A 19,008-nucleotide genomic window follows, 5' to 3' on the forward strand; every position below is an offset into this window, starting at 1 on the left:
GTTATTCACTATCAACCTACAAAAGTAAACAAAAATCAAATTACAGAGCTATCTGGGAGTGAAATTCGGAACCACCCCAACACAGCTGTAGGCTGGAATCTATTTCGAGTTACAGTATACTGAGCTACATGTTTACCGAATTAAGTGTTTAATTCGAATTGATCTCGTTCAATTATTATCCCCCACACCTTGTTACCGTTTGTATTTGTACTTGCTAATGGAGACGGTGGATACTTCAAGTGGTGGTGGTGGGGGGGAGGTTTCTATTACGATCGACTGTCACGACATTTTGCCCCAAACTACAACAACACCTAATGTCCTAACATTGTTGGCAAAAAGATGCCAAAACTCGTGTAAGAGCAGTTAAATTTTAACTCATGTGAATTCCATGACGTGAAATGTGTGTTTCTCTGTTTTCAGTAAAAATTTAATGGATTTTTCCACAAATTGATTGAAAATTTAGAATAATTCTAAAGTTTGAAATTTTACACAATTACTCGAAACTAGCTGTTCCTGAAAGAGATTTAATTTTTGTCAAACATACAGTTTGAAACCAGGTATTAGCTCAGTGGTTATCATATTGGATGGCGAAGCGTAGATTTCGGGTTCGAATCAATTTAGGATTTCACTTCCTACCGCTTACAGTAAAATAGTAAATTACACAGAAGTGACTGGCGTTAGGAGGTCATAGCAATAAGTTACTCAACTCAGTAACGCCCATTTTGTCAGGCGAGCTTTACGTCTATCACAGAAGTCATGGATGGAGGCGACTAGCAAACATACTTTACTGCAAAGTTCTCATATTATACCATTAAATAAAGTACAAGACCTAGACTGGGGAATCGAATCCACTAACCAGCAATACTTCTTAGCTTTGCGGGTCTAGCTTATAACCGCCTAACATACTTTACTATAAATTTCTCATATTAACCATTAAATAAAACCTAAGGCACAGACCGGGAATCGAATCCATTAACCAACAATACATCTTAGCTTTGCGGGCCTAGCTTATAACCGCCTAACATACTTTACTATAAATTTCTCATATTAACCATTAAATAAAACCTAAGGCACAGACCGGGAATCGAATCCACTAACCAACAATACATCTTAGCTTTGCGGGCCTAGCTTATAACCGCCTAACATACTTTACTATAAATTTCTCATATTAACCATTAAATAAAATACAAGACCTAGACTGGGGAATCGAATCCATTAACCAACAATACATCTTAGCTTTGCGGGCCTAGCTTATAACCGCCTAACATACTTTACTATAAATTTCTCATATTAACCATTAAATAAAACCTAAGGCAGAGACCGGGAATCGAATCCACTAACCAACAATACATCTTAGCTTTGCGGGCCTAGCTTATAACCGCCTAACATACTTTACTATAAATTTCTCATATTAACCATTAAATAAAATACAAGACCTAGACTGGGGAATCGAATCCATTAACCAACAATACATCTTAGCTTTGCGGGCCTAGCTTATAACCGCCTAACATACTTTACTATAAATTTCTCATATTAACCATTAAATAAAACCTAAGGCAGAGACCGGGAATCGAATCCACTAACCAACAATACATCTTAGCTTTGCGGGCCTAGCTTATAACCGCCTAACATACTTTACTATAAATTTCTCATATTAACCATTAAATAAAATACAAGACCTGGACTGGGGAATCGAATCCATTAACCAACAATACATCTTAGCTTTGCGGGCCTAGCTTATAACCGCCTAACATACTTTACTATAAATTTCTCATATTAACCATTAAATAAAACCTAAGGCAGAGACCGGGAATCGAATCCACTAACCAACAATACATCTTAGCTTTGCGGGCCTAGCTTATAACCGCCTAACATACTTTACTATAAATTTCTCTTATTAACCACTAAATAAAATCCAAGACCTAGACCGGGAGAGTCGAATCCACTAACCAACAATACATCTTAGCTTTGCGGGTCTAGCCTATAACCACCTGACATACTTTACTATAAATTTCACATATTAACCATTAAATAGAATCTAAGACTTACACCGGGAATCGAATCCACTAACCAACAATACATCTTAGCTTTGCGGGTTTAGCCTCTAACCGCTCGGCTACCGTGGCGCCCAGATAACATACTTTATTGTAAACATATTTTTAAAAATATAATAGTTAAAAATGGAAACAGTATGATATGGGACATGATTAAACAATCGTCTGTCAGGAAATTATGGCTGCCATTTTGGAATAAGAAACAATAAACCACAAAACCAAACAATAAGAAATAATATAAACACTAATAAACACAAAATTACAACTTACAAATTATGCAGCAAGAAAAATACAAATAGTCGATCTAAGAAGAATCTCCAATAGAAAATTGGAATGTAAAAAAAAAAAAATGAAGACTGCAGAGAAATCTGGTGCAGAAAGTGCAAATTATAATAATAATTAAACTTTGCCACTAAAAAAATTTCGTAAGACGATTTGCGATTCCTTGTTGTAACCAATTATTGCCTTTGAATTTAATTCAACAGCAGAATCATTTCAATTTCAGTAATGATTCTTAGAGTTTCTCTAGCTAGGAGCTTTCTTATAGCTCACGGTACGGTGATAAGACATGAGAGGCTTATCTTTACCGTCTCCCTATTCCAAAATCAAATAGCTACACCGACATAATATGGTAGTCACCTGATAATGAGTTACCAAGCGAAGTACGCATAACTTGAGAGAACATCTGCCTCCATTTAATCAGAAAGTAATAACATACGCCCTGAGGGTCTTTAATACGCCCTTCCCCTGTTGTCAGACGTCATCTAAATCCAATCCTTCCATTCTTCACTAACAAAATTACAGTAACAGGATTATCCTGCAGCCCTTTCAGTTACAGGATATTAATCCTCTCCTATATTACAACAACAATCCTAAAAATTCACTAGTTCTATGGAAAAGACGTTGACCCTTTGGACGACCTTTTACTAATCTTAAGAAAATGTTTAATCCCTTCTTGTGAGAGCTCAATTATCCTACATTATTGTCTTTTCCCTTTCACCGATAATATGTTAATAGGTACCGAAAGGAAAAAAACTTTAAACTCTGTTGTACGAGTAAAAGGAAGATGAGATTTTCTTGCTTCGTTAATTATGTAGAAGTAAAGTAATGCCTACTGTTTCAGGCGGGCTTAACGTCCAACTACCAAATTAGATGTAGCGGACGGAGGCGGCTAGCAAACATACTTTACTGTAAATTTCTTTTATTAACCATTAAATAAAATACAAGACCTAGACCGGGAATCGAATCCACTTACCAACTTAATCTTAGCATTGCGGGTCTAGTCTATAACCGCCCAAGCAAACTTTACTATAAATTTCTCATATTAACCATTAAATAAAATACAAGACTTAGACCGGGAATCGAATCCACTAACCAACAAAACATCTTAGCATTGCGGGTCTAGTCTATAACACCCTAACATACTTTACTCTAAATTTCTCATATTAACCATTAAATAAAACCTAAGACAGACCGGGAATCGAATCCACTAACCAACAATACATCTTAGCTTTGCGGGTCTAGCCTAAAACCGCCTAACATACTTTACTATAAATTTCTCATATTAATCAATAAATAGAATACAAGACCTAGACCGGGAATCGAATCCACTAACCAACAATACATCTTAGCTTTGCGGGTCTAGCCTAAAACCGCCTAACATACTATACTATAAATTTCTCATATTAACCATTAAATAGAATCTAATACTTACACCCAGCATCCAACCTACTGTACAGTAATACACCTTAGCTATGCTGGGCCTCGCCTTAGAGGCCCTAAATTTCCTTTAATTCCTATTTCTAGATTGTATTATATTTAGTGATCCAGCTTTTCTGCCCCCCCTCCAAAAAGAAAGGTAGTAATTGAAGAAGAAAAATAATAATTGTAACAACAGAAACAATACCCAGATCTCTATATACAAAGCACGTGTTCACTCTAATTTCAAGGAGCAGGCAATGTCCTTGGGGTCGAGCACACCCGGTCCAGCAAAACGAGGATAGAGTACTGGGTGCGGCCCTATAGGCCCTTCTACTGTGTTGCCAAATTGTTGAACAACACGTACACACATCTCTGGGTCTGTTACTTATTACTGGTTTTCTTGCCGTTGCTAGCAATACGTGACTACCAAGTATTTTTTGGTGGCCGCAATTTTATTTTTAAAAAGAAATTCAATCAGCCTTCATTGAACGAGCAATAAAATTGAATGAAAAACTTGAGGAAAATTCAATAAAATAGTACATTAGACGGAAGTTCAAGAATTCTATTTGTCCCAGAACACTCCCCCCCACACATTAACATTCTAAAAACGTTAGTTAGTAATAGTAGAACCTGGGGGAGATCCTAGGTTAGAATCCAGTTGCTCATGCTTAGATTTTTTTTTCTCTTCCTTAGGAGTTACTGATAGCTCATTTATCCATTGATGCCACAGTGTTGTCTATTATGAGAGAACACCGACAGAAAGTCGGCTGAGCACCGAAAAAAAGCATCGGGCGCTATTGACTTCGATATGTTGGTTGGCACGCCTACGATAATGAATGTACCAATTTAAGAATGTTGCGCTAGCAAAATGAATTTCTTTTTATGAAAGTATCGATTATTATCATGATCGTTACATTAACAGAAAATCGTGTGTGCTATACACACATTATATTTTGGAATCACTAGGCTGAAACTAAGTCGATTATTAGAGATTTCTAATATTATAACGGACTCTCGTAATATATACACTTGTACTTCATTCTATATAATATAGAAGGCATAAACTTTCTTTTATAATAACTTCCGTTAATAATAATTGTAAAAACAATCATACTTTCTGGAGAAATATTTCCGCCTACGTCAAGCAATATATCCACTTTATGATCTGTAACGAATTCGTTCGTTCTTCTATCTTTGTACAGCCAGTATTATGTATAATATATATATATATATATATATATATATTTACTAATATATATATAATTACAGTCAGATGTATTTCTGTGGTAATAACAATACCACAAATTGCATTTCTAGAATTCTCAGTTAAGTTTTAAAAAAATCAATAAAATAAATCGCAATAATTCGATTAGGAAATTATTGCTTGAAATCGAAATCTCAAGATCTTAGCAGCAGAAATATGGAAAAAAGACTTTGGCCTGTTACCCTAGGCTTACCAAGAATATACGAGGTGTGGCTATTAAATAACGAGACAGATGCTACTGTAGAAGAACTATGCATGCGCCAAATTCTAACGACCGCGACAGCTGTGCAGCGTAAAGCCTTCTCTTCCGATTGCAGCAGCGTCTCACGTGTTTGTAGAGAAATCTGTCTGACTGGAACCGTCTTTTGTGTACTAGAGGTGTTAGTTTCGTTTTGCCGAATGACATGATACTACCCATGTAGTAGAGCAACGAATCGTCGTGAAAATTTCACATGAAACTGGGTAAAACCGCTACTGAAACTCATCTTTTATTAAAAGATAAGTTTATGGCGATGAATGTTAATCACGTGCACAAGTTTTTAAGTGGTTCAAGCGTTTCCAAGATGGCCGAGAAGACGTCGGAGATGATGAACGCCCTGCGTCCCCCTTTCACGACCAAAACGGATGAAAATATCGATTATAATTAATCAACATTATTACCGTGAGGTGCTTGTTCAACTCCCTTGAAAGAGTAAGGAGAAAAAACGACCCGATTTGTGGAAGAACAAGTCATGGGGGTTCTCCATCAAGACAACGCGCCAGCCCACACTGCATTGTCTGTCGCAAGACGTTTCTAGCCAAGTACAACATCCCAGTTTTAAAGCCATCCGCCTTATTCGCCTGACCTGGCTGCCCCATGTGACTTTTATTCTGGTCCCCAAAGTCCAAATCTGCATTTAAAGGAACACGATTTCAGTCGGTTGAAGCTGTGAAAGAGAAAAGCGGCACGCGTCATGCAGGTGGCTCACAGAAAAAAGACTTCCAGCACGGTTTCGAACAATGGTAAATTCGCAATAAATATGTATAAATTTAAAATAAAATGTTTTTATAGCAATAGTCTCGTTATTTAATAGCCACACCTCAGATTATGCTTTTGGATAAACGCCGTCAACTTCGGCATCAACTATTTCTGAGTTGGAACCGTCCGCGAAGCATCAACATCTTAGGCCACCAGAATTGGCACCTGAATCTTTTACAATTACACTTCCAGTCCTCAGTAGCAGTGCTCTCTCTTTACAGACAACACTGTCCAAGAAAGGAGTAAATCTAAGGACAAGCAGATGGATTAGAATCCGGGATCTTTGCTGGGATGTAATGAAGGTCAGGGATACAAAATAAATATGCGCCCCACGACGTATAAAATCAAATATATTATCCAAAACTATGTGGACCTAACCACATATTCAACATTTTATATTAATTACTGAATTATTAATGACTAACATTAATTAATTTTAATTTTACTGTATAAATAGATCATGTTTTGTTTGTTTAATTATTTTGTAAACATAAACTGAGAAACGATTTCATTAAGCACTTAATTGATTCGCTAATTTGAAAATAATTTAAAAGAAAAAGTTATGCATTTACCTGTTGTTTATATTTCCGGTAATACATTTATATTTCCAGGGGGATTCAATTAAGAAATAAATTTAAAAATTAAGAAACGAACGTCATTCTTTTCTTAACTAGCATAGTTTGGCAAGCGGAAATGGTAGTAATCAAATGATATTACGAAATAGACCAGGAACTAGTTTTACGAGAGATAGATAAATGCTGGACAGGAATTTGATAAGAAATAGAAGAACTGTACAGTGGATATCTCTTGGGAACCATTCAGTGAATTTCAAAAACAAAGAGAAAGAAGTAAGGAATACAAAGTTAAGCACAGGTTACAGCAAAGGATAAAAAGAAAACCCACATGAATACTAATAGCGTGGCTCCTAAGGATTACTAAGGAGTACTACTGATGGCGGTGGGTTTTTAGTAAGCAGTGGAACGGGAAGCTGATGCCAGCTAAACCCACCCATACCCATCATTTCTAAATTCTCTCAGTGTAACCAACATCAACAACAAACAACAGCCTCTTGTTTGACTTGATTGTTAGCTAGTAGAGTACACTGCACGTGGCGGGGGACGGGGTTTAGAGCTTTTTAGAAAACTGGAGCGTTTAAATTGCCAACAAGCTTTAACGCTTAAATGAAGCGAGCGCGCTCGGAAGATGCGGAAAGCTCCCAACTTCTATACAAGCAAACTTAACCACACCGACGGGGAAAGCTATGTGTACTAAATGTAACGAACCATTTCCACTTTAACCAGGTAAACCAGGTTCGTCTAAAGTTGTGTTTGTATGTATGTTTGTGTATTTGTGTTTTGTACTCAGCAGATTGAGTGTTTATATAATTGTCAATTCTGATAGGGGGGGGCCATCGAAATTGTAAGGATAGAGTTTGGGAAGAAAATTAACATTCAGAACAACATTTGAAAGTTTAGTGTACCCCCATACCTATTTCGAGAACTTAAAAAACCAAATAATTAAGTTACACTTCCTTTTTTGGTAACCCTGCTAAGTTTTTACAATAAATGTAAGATGGCTTTCAGAGAATTGATCGCGGACCAGCACCGGTTTGAGGGCGTTAGTGAATTGAGCTGTTCTCACTAACAAAAATGTGGTAAGCCGAGATTTAGAAAGTAGAATAGTGGCCAGAAATAGGTGTCTGGGAGCGCTAAGGCGGACATTCTATAATAGATCCCTTTCAAGAAAGTCCAAATTAACGATCTACAAGTCAGTCCTTAGCTCCGTTTGTAACGTACGGCTCGGAATCGTGGACGTTGAGGCACGCAGACGAATCGAAATTGAACCTCAGCGGAAAGAAAGGTATTAAGGGCGGTCTTATGGACTGCCCAAGTCTGGAGGTGCTGAAAAAACGCGGAGTTAAGAGAGTTGTACGGGGAAGAGGATTTAGTGTCCGTCGTCAAGCAAGGAAGGTTGCGTTGGGTGGGACATGTGCAGAGAGGATGGAGAGTGAGAGAGCACCACAAAGAGCGCTGGAGGGTCACCCTGGAGGCAGTAGACCGAGAGGGAGACCTAGGCTGCGTTGGATGTGTGATGTGGAAGAGGATCTCCGGGAACTAAATGTGAGACAGTGGAGAAGGAAGGCTTTGGATAGAGGGGGCTTGGGGTCAGGTATTGGCGGAGGCCAAGGTCCTACACGGGCCGTAGTGCCACAGTTGAGATGAGTGAGAATAAGATGGCTTTGAAATGAAGACAGGAGTTGGTTCAAGCGGAAGGTAATGTAGGCAAGAGATTCCAAGTGCAATATAGAGAGAAGGGATGACTGTGTAATGACTGAACGAAACAAGCAAGCTGAGTGAGAAATCTGTTACAGGACTAGTAATCATTCCGTAAAAGAAAAAAAAAAGAAAATCTAATGACCTAATCCCTCAGGAACTCTTGTAGAAGTGAGAAGATTAACAGCAAAGTGAGTTCTTTAGAAGAAATGAACTCGGAATGCTGAAGTATTCATTCAGCCGTCCCTCACAAAGCAGGACCCCAAAAAATCAACTCACCAATTACCAACAATAGGAATTCCAACAGGGATAAAGCCCTTCAAATTTGGGAAGAAATTGGGAAAAGCTGAACATCTCTGAAAAATTGATAGAGATTGCCAGTTACATCATGCAACAGCAACGTTTATTACGAAAACGGATACATAAGAGAAGGAAATCTACCTCTGATTGTTGAGGAAAGAGCGAAATCCCAGTCAGGTGTACAAGAAACATGAGCGCTATGACGAATTAAATCAAAGTTAATCACAGGAAGATCCACAACCAGACCAGATCATTTTCCTTTCCAAAATAACTCGGAACTAAGAGCACGGTTATGACAGGAAAAACAGGGAAAATTTCCCTTAAAAGAAGTACTACATACTTCTTTCTAAAGTTGTCAACGAATAACTCAAGTGCTGCTACCACCAATAGTTGAGACAGTACATGGAGGATAGATAGATGGCTGCTTAAACAGATATGAGAATATAGCAGCAATAAACTCTAGGAACAATAAGTAGTTATTGGAAGAAGAAATAATAATTTCAAAACAGCTGATGAATCTAAAAAAAAAAGCTAGCTGCCAAAAAAAATATTGGCATTCAACGCTACAAATAAAAATAAAGTAAAATTTTGGTACACTACTCACTACATAAAATAATAACATTTGAGTATACTGCACTACAATCACTAAAACAGTAGCCTAAACATTGTAAAGCAGGTTTTTGAGCTCCTTTAATTGAAAATTGTATTTTAGAATCTCATGCAGAGACAACCAATGGTAAGGTAACGTTGCTAAAGAGTTAACAATCACTTGTTCAGAATAGGAATTAAAAAATTAACCCAATTATCCACCTGAGTGACACAGGAGAGGTAAATGGATGCTGAACATCTTTATAGATGTCCTAACTTTCCAACTATTTGAAAAAAATGATCCTTAAACAATGCCTGCAGAAGTACACAATATGGGGTTATAGCAAGAAAATGGGGTTAACACCTCCCCGAGAAGGTAAAATGAAGCCCTAAGTTTATAATTGAATTTATGTAGTAATAAATTCCATGTTATAGTAATGAAGAACATAGAGGAATAGAAGCTGATTTCTGTCTACAAACAAAGAACCAAAAGACGAAGTGTCTCAAGGCTGGGGCAAGCAAGCTAAGGTGAACAATTAAGGACCAAACTTTGTCTTAATAACGTTTCATAAAATGTCTAGATTTCATAAAATACTGCAAGTTAAAAATAATACTTGTTATACTTATACAAGAATATCCTTAAGAAAAAAAAAACACCGCTGAAATAAATTGGTTTTCAGCTGGTTAGCTGTCATTAAGATAGGCCCTTTTAATCTCAGCAACACCCTTAAGCTCTCAGACTCAGATAGAAAATAGAAATAGAAATACGTTTATTAATGTCCAGGGACGTTAATCCCTTAAGGACAACAAAAAGTACAGACATAAATATTTAAAAAATCAAATATGTGAGTTGCTCACGGCGGTAATAAGAAGTAATATGTTCATCTCTCCAGACATCAAAAATGAAACGAACACCCGAGTTTAGAGCTCTTTGTGTATTCAGTTCCGAAGTCAGGTCCAAATAAACAAGACAGCAATAATCTACATGCGGGAGGATGAGTGTTTGAACCAACTGCTTTCTTAATGATACAGACAAGATTTCTTTATGGAGTACCAGTATACAAAGTTCATTCTATAGACAACATCACCCACATGATTATGCCAAGTTAAGGTGCTATTGAAGGTAAACCCCAAAAACTTAGCAGAATCCACATAAGGTAGATCAATGTTACCAATTTTGATCCTAGAAATATTGTTAAAATCGTTGCCATTAACAAACCTAGAGCTACCAACCACCATCGCCTTCATTTTACCGGCATTAAAAGACAAATTTTTATCTGTTGTTCAACTAAAAACAGAAGCGACATCATCATTTACACGTCTGATTCCATTCTCCAATTGATCAAAAGGAATATGCAAATAGAGAATTAAATCATCAGCGTAAATAAGATGCAAACAGTTTGAGATAGCTCTAGAAATATCACTAACATAGATAGAGCACAATAACGGACCCAAAACAGAGCCCTGCGGCACACCAGAAGCAATATTTTCCCATCTTGAGCGTGCACCATTCATTCCAACGACACATTGTCGCCGAGACGAAAGATAAGGACTCCAACCCATTTGAGAGCACTGCAAGAAAAATTCAAGCTTTTAAGAACAAAAAGGAGTTCAGAGTGACAGACAGAATCAAAGGCACTAGAAAAGTCAAAGAAAACCAAAATAGTAATCATTCGTTTAATAAAGACCATCTATGATCTGAAAAGTTCTGTGAACTGTGTCGCTCTGAGCTAAAATAAGCTTTAATAAAGGAAAAATGGGGAGCGAACCCAGAAAAAGCATTAGCTGGAAGACAATAAAGACTAACCTTTAAAATGGGATACGGGACGAACCTAGGGCACATTTCCACTTAAATAGGAATGCAGTCAGTAAAAAAAAATGCTCCTTAGACTGAAAGGTTCATCGGCTATAAGCAGCGAGTTACTTAATAGATCTTCAAACTCTTACAAGATACTCGAAGCGAGTATATCCTCAGAATGAACACTAAATTTAAGGTTAAATATTCAAAGCAGTATTTCATCATCTCTCTGCCTTTAACCAAAACATAGATATAAAGTAGTATTCCTACACATTTTATAATATTTTATCTCTTCTAAACAGAAAATTAAACATTCTAAATCAAACCCGTTTAAGGTTGGTCCAAAATTAGCTTATCATTTAAAAATTATAAAACTCTTACGAATCTTAACTTACTCCTGTAGTCTGAATTCAACATTTTGAACTGAAAATCCATAGTCTTGGCTAATTGTAATAGTGTCACTAGGTATTTAAACAATATTAGAATACTTTCAAAGGTTTTACAGCATAACAACTTTGGCAGCTAATAAGATGTTGAATAAAAAAAAGTATTTTAATTCGAAAAATTTCGACAATTCTTCCAATTAATAACCTACTAGCAGAAAACCTCGTTTAATGGTAGAATTAAAAATCATATGTTCTCACCTCATAGCAGGGTTATGAAGGTTAGAATGTAGGAGTTGATGGAACGATGCACAGTATTTCTTTAACCGCATCACAAACACTGAACACTTCATTTACATGCCTGTAATTAGAAATGTAATTTAATTACATCATGTAATTCATACATATGTAGTTATAGAAGACATCATGAACAAAGAAATTGATTCAGGAAGCCCCCAATTGTAAGTACAAAATACTTTTTTTATGTTTTTTAAACTGAAGTCATGGGACCCACTTAAAACTTTTGCTAACCTTTCTAATGTTAATTTTTTTGTAGGATGGGCATAACCTTAATATCTACACAATTATGGAAATTATACATGACAAAGATCGTTTAACATAATCTATGCCTGTAATTACTTGAGAATGTTAAAAAAAACCTAAAAGTGAAACTTTACTTGGACAAGTGTTAACCTAAAAAAAAAAACGTGTTACCAGCTGGTTCAAAATTTTTGTTAATTGAAGAAATAAAAGTAAAAATAATTCTTGAAAGAAAAGGAGAACATCTTAAATCTGGAAATATCTTAAAGAAATGACAAGGTATGTTAAAAATTAAAAAATAATGTATAGGACTTAAAATAAAATGTGAATTAGTTTTGTTTTATCAATAGGGACATAGCTAAACAAAGTTTTGATTGTTTCAAGAGCTTTGCAGTTACTTAAAGCTTACTAGAATTAAGTAATAGCATTATTCTTTAGTTAGGTAAATGTCTAATGTAAAAAAGTTTACTAATTCACACTTCAAGAGCAATAACTTCTTGTATTCTTACTCCGTAACCTTGAAGATGTTAATGAAATCAATCATAGAAACTTTGGCAACCTAAAAATGTTTCTTTCTTACACAATGAAGAAAATCTTCATTTTCAATTGAGACTCCAAATTCCTCCAAATTGATTTAGTAAACTTTTTAAATTACATCTTATTCTTGATCAAAAAAAAAAAAATAACTTACAAATATCTAAAAAAAATAAATGTTTTGCAGATTTATTAATGAGCAGCTGCCTACATAAATGGATAGCGGTAGATTGTGTTAGATCATTAATTGTCTTGAATCATTAATTATCATCACTTTAAATAAGATTATGGTTAAAATAGGCAAGTCATTTTATAAGTCCTGCCATATTGGATTGGAAAAAGTAGATTAACTCTGGCAAAAAAAAACAACCTAAACCCTTTTTTGGCAAGCAAACTGTAATCCTAGTGAAGATTATCATAAATCTTAAGTAAGTTAACACTCTCTAAAAGCTATTTCTTATATTAATTTTTTTTTTTGTATTTAACATTATTTTTTAATTACTTACAAAAATCAGATTAAAGTTGAGCCCCCCGACACGTCACAAGATTAGCTGGCCGATTAGTGGTGGAGAGGGGGCTTAAATCTGGGTGGTTGAGGTAATTCGAGTATACTATACAAAACTTATTTCTTGTACTTTCTTGTTTAAATATTATTTATAAACATTTTATTTTTTTTATTAAGTAACTTATTTACACAATTATAAATCTTAAATTTAGTTGAAAGTTTTAATATAAGACTTAAGTGGTAGTATATATATATAATAAAAAGCTTCATAATGACGTTTTATAATTATTTCAATTTAAAATTGTTGTTTTAGATTATTTTATATTGTTACAATTATTTATTTTTACAGAAATAAGTATATATACATATAAAATTTATTTGTTACCAGAGTGGATGTATCCTGTTCAGCCTTAAGTCGCCATTACGGTTCTATTCCAAGTGTCGTGAATCTAATTGATTTAATATTGAATTTAAATGTTCTTATTGATTGTAAAGTTTGATTATATAATTGTTAAATTGAAATAAAATATTTTTTTTTTTGTTAAATTGAAACTAGTTTTAGTGTAGTGTATAATGAAAACTAAAAAATGAACACTGAACTTAAAAGCCCATTTCTGTGATTGGGTGAGTAAAATTTTAAAAATTAAACTGTTAATATTTTTAATAAAACTAAGTATTAAGCTTGAAATTTTCAACTTGGGTTTTAAGTTTTTGTTTTTTTTGGGTTTAATACTACGTTATTTTAAAAACTTTTTAGGACAACCATATTTTTTTTGAGTTGTACACCAATTTTCACTAAGTTCTTGAATTTTGGTGAAGTTTTTTTTTTGAAACTAGAATTCATAGCAGCTTTCATGTTCATCTGTTTCGAGTTTTTTGAACTAATTTTGAATCAATTTATATAGTGGGGGGCTTCATAAATTATTACATTTTTTTAAAATTTATTTTCTCATTAAAACAACTACTTTAGGAAATGTTTAGAAATAACTTACCTTTAAAGCTTTGCAAAGATTTATTTTAACTGAAATAGAAGTCTTAGATTAGTTTAGTTGTTTTAAAATTAAAGAGAATTAATTAAGAAAGTTTTGTTTAAAGATTTCTTATATTTAACATCTTTGATCGATTCATTTAGTGCTAGTAGTCTCTGAAGATATTTAATTATTGTCTAGAGTTCAAAATTTACTCTTCAGAACAAACACAAATAAATCACAGCACAAAGACTTAGAGAATCACATTTCATTGAATTTTCTATTAAAAATTGCATAATTGCATTTTATTTTGTGTGAACTTCATTAGATGTATTGTGTCTTCCTGGCTAGCCAGGTGAGACACTCTACAGCAACCCGAGAGTAATAAAACAACTCGTCTAGGTACTCACAGGTATGTACGAGTAGAGGATAAATGGCAATAAGAAATAACTATACCCTAGAGTCATCTAAGCCTTTTTCTTAAACTGTGCTGCCAAAATATTCTAAAGAATACTCATCTCAAGATTCTAGATAGGATATGTTACCCTCTATAACAATCTACTATCCGCTCCATCTGTTCGTCATGATTTTGAATAATCTCTGCATGAATGTACTGCCTTGTTTTACTGCAATTGCATTTTATTTTGTGTGAACTTCATTAGATGTATTGTGTCTTCCTGGCTAGCCAGGTGAGACACTCTACAGCATCCCGAGAGTAATAAAACAACTCGTCTAGGTACTCACAGGTATGTACGAGTAGAGGATAAATGGCAATAAGAAATAACTATACCCTAGAGTCATCTAAGCCTTTTTCTTAAACTGTGCTGCCAAAATATTCTAAAGAATACACCTCTCAAGATTCTAGATAGAATATGTTCCCCTCTATAACAATCTGCTATCCTCTCCATCTGTTCGTCATGATTTTGAATAATCTCTGCATGAATGTACTGCCTTGTTTTACTGCAATTGCATTTTATTTTGTGTGAACTTCATTAGATGTATTGTGTCTTCCTGGCTAGCCAGGTGAGACACTCTACAGCATTCCGAGAGTAATAAAACAACTCGTCTAGGTACTCACAGGTATGTACGAGTAGAGGATAAATGGCAATAAGAAATAACTATACCCTAGAGTCATCTAAGCCTTTTTCTTAAACTGTGCTGCCAAAATATTCTAAAGAATACACCTCTCAAGATTCTAGATAGGATATGTTCCCCTCTATAACAATCTGCTATCCTCTCCATCTGTTCGTCATGATTTTGAATAATCTCTGCATGAATGTACGCCTTGTTTTACTGCAATTGCATTTTATTTTGTGTGAACTTCATTAGATGTATTGTGTCTTCCTGGCTAGCCAGGTGAGACACTACAGCATCCCGAGAGTAATAAAACAACTCGTCTAGGTACTCACAGGTATGTACGAGTAGAGGATAAATAGCAATAAGAAATAACTATACCCTAGAGTCATCTAAGCCTTTTTCTTAAACTGTGCTGCCAAAATATTCTAAAGAATACTAATCTCAAGATTCTAGATAGGATATGTTCCCCTCTATAACAATCTACTATCCGCTCCATCTGTTCGTCATGATTTTGAATAATCTCTGCATGAATGTACTGCCTTGTTTTACTGCAATTGCATTTTATTTTGTGTGAACTTCATTAGATGTATTGTGTCTTCCTGGCTAGCCAGGTGAGACACTCTACAGCAACCCGAGAGTAATAAAACAACTCGTCTAGGTACTCACAGGTATGTACGAGTAGAGGATAAATGGCAATAAGAAATAACTATACCCTAGAGTCATCTAAGCCTTTTTCTTAAACTGTGCTGCCAAAATATTCTAAAGAATACACCTCTCAAGATTCTAGATAGAATATGTTCCCCTCTATAACAATCTGCTATCCTCTCCATCTGTTTGTCATGATTTTGAATAATCTCTGCATGAATGTACTGCCTTGTTTTACTGCAATTGCATTTTATTTTGTGTGAACTTCATTAGATGTATTGTGTCTTCCTGGCTAGCCAGGTGAGACACTACAGCAACCCGAGAGTAATAAAACAACTCGTCTAGGTACTCACAGGTATGTACGAGTAGAGGATAAATGGCAATAAGAAATAACTATACCCTAGAGTCATCTAAGCCTTTTTCTTAAACTGTGCTGCCAAAATATTCTAAAGAATACTCATCTCAAGATTCTAGATTGGATATGTTCCCCTCTATAACAATCTACTATCCGCTCCATCTGTTCGTCATGATTTTGAATAATCTCTGCATGAATGTACTGCCTTGTTTTACTGCAATTGCATTTTATTTTGTGTGAACTTCATTAGATGTATTGTGTCTTCCTGGCTAGCCAGGTGAGACACTCTACAGCATCCCGAGAGTAATAAAACAACTCGTCTAGGTACTCACAGGTATGTACGAGTAGAGGATAAATGGCAATAAGAAATAACTATACCCTAGAGTCATCTAAGCCTTTTTCTTAAACTGTGCTGCCAAAATATTCTAAAGAATACACCTCTCAAGATTCTAGATAGAATATGTTCCCCTCTATAACAATCTGCTATCCTCTCCATCTGTTCGTCATGATTTTGAATAATCTCTGCATGAATGTACTGCCTTGTTTTACTGCAATTGCATTTTATTTTGTGTGAACTTCATTAGATGTATTGTGTCTTCCTGGCTAGCCAGGTGAGACACTCTACAGCAACCCGAGAGTAATAAAACAACTCGTCTAGGTACTCACAGGTATGTACGAGTAGAGGATAAATGGCAATAAGAAATAACTATACCCTAGAGTCATCTAAGCCTTTTTCTTAAACTGTGCTGCCAAAATATTCTAAAGAATACTCATCTCAAGATTCTAGATTGGATATGTTCCCCTCTATAACAATCTACTATCCGCTCCATCTGTTCGTCATGATTTTGAATAATCTCTGCATGAATGTACTGCCTTGTTTTACTGCAATTGCATTTTATTTTGTGTGAACTTCATTAGATGTATTGTGTCTTCCTGGCTAGCCAGGTGAGACACTCTACAGCATTCCGAGAGTAATAAAACAACTCGTCTAGGTACTCACAGGTATGTACGAGTAGAGGATAAATGGCAATAAGAAATAACTATACCCTAGAGCCATCTAAGCCTTTTTCTTAAACTGTGCTGCCAAAATATTCTAAAGAATACTCATCTCAAGATTCTAGATTGGATATGTTCCCCTCTATAACAATCTACTATCCGCTCCATCTGTTCGTCATGATTTTGAATAATCTCTGCATGAATGTACTGCCTTGTTTTACTGCAATTGCATTTTATTTTGTGTGAACTTCATTAGATGTATTGTGTCTTCCTGGCTAGCCAGGTGAGACACTCTACAGCATCCCGAGAGTAATAAAACAACTCGTCTAGGTACTCACAGGTATGTACGAGTAGAGGATAAATGGCAATAAGAAATAACTATACCCTAGAGTCATCTAAACCTTTTTCTTAAACTGTGCTGCCAAAATATTCTAAAGAATACTCATCTCAAGATTCTAGATAGGATGTGTTACCCTCTATAACAATCTACTATCCGCTCCATCTGTTCGTCATGATTTTGAATAATCTCTGCATGAATGTACTGCCTTGTTTTACTGCAATTGCATTTTATTTTGTGTGAACTTCATTAGATGTATTGTGTCTTCCTGGCTAGCCAGGTGAGACACTCTACAGCAACCCGAGAGTAATAAAACAACTCGTCTAGGTACTCACAGGTATGTACGAGTAGAGGATAAATGGCAATAAGAAATAACTATACCCTAGAGTCATCTAAGCCTTTTTCTTAAACTGTGCTGCCAAAATATTCTAAAGAATACTCATCTCAAGATTCTAGATAGGATATGTTCCCCTCTATAACAGTCTACTATCCGCTCCATCTGTTCGTCATGATTTTGAATAATCTCTGCATGAATGTACTGCCTTGTTTTACTGCAATTGATCGACAAGAGCTTGACACAAGTTGACCATTAAATTAATGCTAAGACTATCAGTAATCTTACCAGACATTAGCTGCGAATGGACATTCTATTTGGATTAGTGACAAGAAGTGAAAATAGTTTACCCTTCAGTGTCAACCTGGTGGTTGAACCACTTCTAATCTTTGTAATCAATCTTCTGTTAGGTAAGGGCCATTCCATTGATTAAATAGTTTACCTTAGGCTTCAAATCAAATGCCAGTTTCCTTGTATTGGGGAGTAAAAGGTAGAGAATGCAAAAACTGTGGTTTGCCTAGTCTTTCATCCTATTTGATCGATATAATTTAATGTGCATTGTTCCAGTTCTGTAAATGGGCTGATCGTTAAGATCTTTACTACTTCTAGCCTGGATGCTGTTGAATTTTTCTTTTAAGTCATCATTTTGTTTGCAATAAATTTCAGTGATTCGATGAATCTGTGCTTCTTGATTCTTTTGAAAGCAAAGGTTTTTTTGAAAGTAATTTTGATACAAATAATTACTTTAGAAAATAACCAGAGCAGTAATTACTTTAATAATAAGTGGAAAACAAAGAAAATCCACTGGTGGTCGAAAAGTTGAGAAATAAATAGAAAATAAGACAATGGAGAATCAATTAAGAATTTAAAAGCAGTGTCCAAAAAGCAATTATGAGGATGGCTTTTTTAACATCTTTCTAATTTTCTTGTGCTTGAACACTTTAGTTCCTTTACAAGCCTTATTTGGGATATTTGGAAAAAGTGATTTGTTAACAAGCAAATATTTTCAATTTTGATTGTGAGATTAAATTTATTTTGAGCACCTACTTTGTGGTGTTGAATTGTTTTATTATAATCAATTATTTGTTTAAGTAAATACTCATAATTTACGTTTAAAATTTGTAAGTAGATCGTGTTAATTTTTATTTATTTTTACTCTATCACCTGGAACTCCGATTCACCGTTGATCTAGGTCTGATGGTGGCTCATATTTCTTTTTAGTGGTAATTTGTCTAGCTTAGATAGCTAGACTCTTTTGCCATCTTTTTTACTTTTCTGGATTTGGAATTTTCCTTCGCATTTATGGTTAGCATATTACGTTATCTTGCTACTTTTAGA

General features: G+C 35.0%; 1 protein-coding gene and 1 long non-coding RNA gene across 2 annotated transcripts in view; both read left to right on the plus strand.

Moving 5' to 3' along the window:
• Positions 1-19,008, plus strand: part of wake (ankyrin repeat and fibronectin type III domain containing protein wide awake) — a 532,593-nt gene that overhangs the window by 84,811 nt on the left and 428,774 nt on the right. The gene's annotated exons all lie outside the window — the stretch shown is intronic.
• Positions 11,669-13,653, plus strand: LOC141460096 (uncharacterized). Its single transcript, XR_012461726.1, has 5 exons — positions 11,669-11,840; positions 11,936-12,198; positions 12,641-12,881; positions 12,969-13,050; positions 13,347-13,653. It is a non-coding gene; the product is annotated as an uncharacterized lncRNA (long non-coding RNA).

Source organism: Rhodnius prolixus, unplaced genomic scaffold (genome assembly GCF_049639745.1).
Source record: "Rhodnius prolixus isolate KJV_2025 unplaced genomic scaffold, Rpr scaffold_6, whole genome shotgun sequence".
NCBI lineage: Eukaryota > Metazoa > Arthropoda > Insecta > Hemiptera > Reduviidae > Rhodnius > Rhodnius prolixus.